The sequence below is a fragment of the Micropterus salmoides genome, unplaced genomic scaffold (genome assembly GCF_014851395.1).
Source record: "Micropterus salmoides isolate LMB-PRFRI ecotype aquatic unplaced genomic scaffold, ASM1485139v1 Ms_hic_scaffold_22, whole genome shotgun sequence".
Classification (NCBI taxonomy): domain Eukaryota; kingdom Metazoa; phylum Chordata; class Actinopteri; order Centrarchiformes; family Centrarchidae; genus Micropterus; species Micropterus salmoides.
In genome coordinates, this window is record NW_024041373.1 from 5,635,715 (window position 1) to 5,639,978 (window position 4,264).

The window sequence follows — 4,264 nt, forward strand, 5'->3', positions numbered from 1 at the left end:
ATTTCTAAGTTGATAAAAACATGATTGAACAGTTCAACAAATGTACGTAATGCTTCCTGTTGTTAGTGTTTGTAGGTCAGTGTGTTATGATGATGTTAATTTATGCTTTCTGAGTGGGTATTGTTGCCAGTGTTTTGGCTGGACAAGTTTATTTTGAGGCTTATATGAAGTGTTTTGGTGGTTTAAGTGACTTTTGGAGGTGAGATTAACTGTTTGGCCAGGATGCATGTTGGTAATGCAGACTGTGTGAAGAGTTTTGAAAAAGTAGCTTCAGTTTTGACCATTGCATCTTAGCAATTGAAATACTGCTGAAATACTGTATTAAGTGTGGTTCTGCAGTGCAGCTAACAGGTGTGAGTGTCTGATCCACCATATAAAACTGCTGGCCTCAGGCTACTGCTGTAAATAAGAGTGGACTCTACCTGAACTGCTTTGTTTAATTCTATTCTTCAGTCATTCATCTAATGTACAGTACACTCCAACTCTCTGAAATATGACGTTTCTTGGTGCTTTTTTACAACATTAACCACTTAACAAAACAAAGGACTTCAAATCCCACAATCAATGCGTAGAATTATCTTAAGAACCTGGCTCACTTAATCTGTCATGGTGCGACTCACAGCCACTGGTGTCACATTAGCCAAAACTAACCTCTCCAATTGTTTTCAGATCAACCAGCCATTTAAATTACAAAAGAGCAAATCCAGTCACGTGGTAACAATCCATGCATGGAGCAGGTCGAGCCTTGTTCGGCCTTACCTACTGCAGAGTTCGGTATCTGTATACTCTGGATGGTGTACTTCAGCAACTTGGATTTGCTTTCTGATTTAACGGCGTACACAGTTTTGGGAAAATTGCCCTGTTGGACATGTTTAGCTGAAGGTAAAAAGTCATATCATATCTATACTTGTATACGCGTATTTCTGCCCTTTGAGCTATAGAATCTGGATCTGTGTGTCCTATTATTATTATTATTATTGCTTTCATTATTAGTACTATTGTTCACTTTCAATGATATCTGCACCACTTGCTCCTTTACTGTTGTTTTGCATCTCTATGTGGATATCACATTGGGCTACTGTGTTCCATCTCTCTCTCTCTCTCTCCCTCTTCCCCTAACCATTCGATGCAGACGGTTGCCCACCTTGTGTCTACGTTCTTTTTGAGGTTTCTACCTGTAAAAACGGAGTTTTTCTTTGCCACATTCCCCTCATGGTGGGAATGGTTGGGTCTCTGTAAACAACATTACATAGAGTACAGACTAGACCTGGGCCCTGTTAAGCCTGAGATGAGGGAAACTCTGGGCTTTCTGTTTCAGAGACCGAGATCAGTAACCCCGGCAACTTACGCTGTGAACCTAACCTCTTCGGGAGGAGGTTTACTTCAACAAACGCTTAGTTTCTCTCTTCATCTGTCTGACATTTCCTCATTCATACTGACAATATCAAAGCACATATTGCAATGCAATTACGTCTTTAGAAACATGATCTTGAACATGACCTCTTTTATGATCTGTCATCGATGGATGGACAGAGAGTTATCTTTGGACATCGTGGATTTATCCTCAGCACAGAATAAAATCTATAAGCTACACTGTGACTCTGTGGACATTAAGGCAGCTGTCAGGTTGGCAACAGTTGAACAGAAACACTTTCTGGGGTGCATAAGACTACTGGAGTAGCCTAAACACTGTTTAAAATAATCTGTATAAATCTGATCAATGAACAGTAATCTTTCATATTGTAGTCGCACTTATTGGAACATTCCTATCGTAGTTATCAACTGGAAATTATATGAATATTTCTGAGTGAGGATGACCATGGTGCAGCTGAAACAAATTAATGTAGTTTAAAAGAAGAAGAAAGATTTTATTAATGTAAAATAGACGTTTAAACATCACAGTCAGTTTGAACCTAGACACATTTTCCCCTGCAAAAAATCATTAATAGGCTAACCTACTGGGTAGGACTGTGACTTTACAGTCGCAGGTCCATGAGTAGCCTAAACTGTTTCTAATCTGTTCATTAATATTTTCATCTTTGCCACCAGCATTGTTTTCCGTCAGGTTACAGCTGAATAAATACAGACTATTTAAAATGAATATAATGAGCTGTTGGAGAAGCACTTTATCATTCATTAGGGAAATTCCAGTCTGGTAAATGATGATGAACAATGCTTTATAAAATGTAATATTGGTAACATATTGACTCCTTCCTCCACTCCTGTGTTTAACATATAGCCTATCATGGTCGCCGGTGGCACGCATTTATATTTATAGCTCCACCCGATTAAGATGGAGGATCTGCCTTTATTTACCTGTTGCCATGGTGAATCGTAATATCAAAGCTCCATTGATGATGGCTTTTTTTCATCCCCATGCACACGCTTCCATCAGGTTCAACATAGTTCACTGTACTTATTCTGATCGGTTTTTCTGAAATCGGAAACTTGGAGTTTCAAATCTCAAGCTCAGTCAACTCAGAGCTCAGGGTTAAGCTCAGAGTTTGTTAAACCTACTTTCTGAAACAGGGCCCTGCTCTAGATGAAAAATCTGAGAAGATAACTTCTGTTATGAATTGGTGCCATAAACAAAATAAAATAAAATTGAATTGAATGTACCATAACTATTTGTTTCATTAGATTGCCAGTTTTCATTCCCAAAGGCCTGTGTGTATCTGTCCAGCCCTCTGTGTGTGTGTGTTAGGAGGCTGCAGGGTGGAGACTAGTGACTGTGCATGTGGAGACCCACTTTGCCAATGGTGACAGGATCCGTCAGTGTTAGCCAAACCCAGAAGGAGATAGAATCAGTAAATGCGAGCCGAGGCCTGGAGCGAGACAGCCGGCTTACTTACCCTCTGCTCAGACCCTGAAGTCTCCATTTAGAAGGAGGGGGAAAGTTCTCAACACTTTTCAGCAGCTTACCCACTGCATTTCCATAAATGGAGCCTTTGTATCATCATCACCATCATCATCACCACTTTGTTGATTCATGGTAACAGTAAGTGGTCCAAGTAGTGAGTGACACTAAGGTGTTTGAATTCATAGGGTTTGCTGCTTGTCTTTGGATGTTAAAGTGTATATTTGTGTGAGCTTTGTAGATGTATTTTTGGGAATTGTGAGTGTTAGCATGTGATTATACATTTTTCTGTTTTGTTTTTTTTAGTCTTTCAAGCCTCTGTGTGTTAGTGTGTGTGTGTTTCTGTGTTAGTGTGTCACTGTGTGTGTTACCAGAAGACCAGCGGTATGGCTGAAGGCCCAGCCATGAGAAGCAGCAGGATGACATCAGAGGACAAACTGTACTCATAACAATGTTCGTTTCCACGTAAACGGACAGCCACTTTGGGCACGTCTCCACGGTGTCGGCCCGTCACCTCCAATCAGCAGCCGTCATCATCATCACCGTCCAATTATGTCGTCCCTCAAACCTTGACCCCCCCCTGCTGACTGCAAACTATCCATTTCACACTGCCGTCCCTATTCTTTCCCTTGGTACCTCTTTCTTTGTCCTTCTGCTGCTGTGTCTCTCCATCTGCCCTTTCCCCGCCTCTCTTTCCATCCCACCCTGTCTGTTTCTCTCTCTCTCCCTCTTTCTCCTTCTGTTGTTGGTGATGGTGTTTTTCTTGGCAGGTGACGAGGCTCGATAGTGGTTTGGTCCCAGTGACACTGCACATTTTCCCCTCGTTCTCTCGCTTCTTCCTCTCCCCTTCCTTTCTCTGACGGTCTATTCTTGGCTGTGCGTCCTCAGCAGTTATAGGCGTTGCTCTCCCAAGGCGTTGCGCTAATTGTTATTCCATTTCCCCATCGCTACATCACTGCATCTGAATGTGTTATGATTGACTTTGTGTGCGTGCGTTTGTCCATTTCTGCATGTGGTCATGCAATCAGTTTTGTATATTTGTGCAAAAAGCATGTTTGTATGTACGTCCTTCTGTTTAGTGTGTGTGCGTGTACATTTAAATTTAATTTTGTATTTACGTGTGCGGGTGTCACTTATCACCCCAGAATCTCTTGCTTTAGGAAAGCCTGGCATGATTGCCAGTGTTCCACAGCGAGCGGGACAAGTGTTATGTAATTAGACTAGTTCTATGGATGTTGCAGATGTGTCTCAGTGTGTGTACGTGTGTGTGGGTGGGTGTCATGGTTCGCTATCCATCTCTAGGGCATCTGCTCCATTATGCTTTAATGGATGTCAGATAGAACATGACAACGGATGCAGAATGCCTAAGAAACACCCCGGCTGCCCCACTGGGGGAGCTAGAGACTC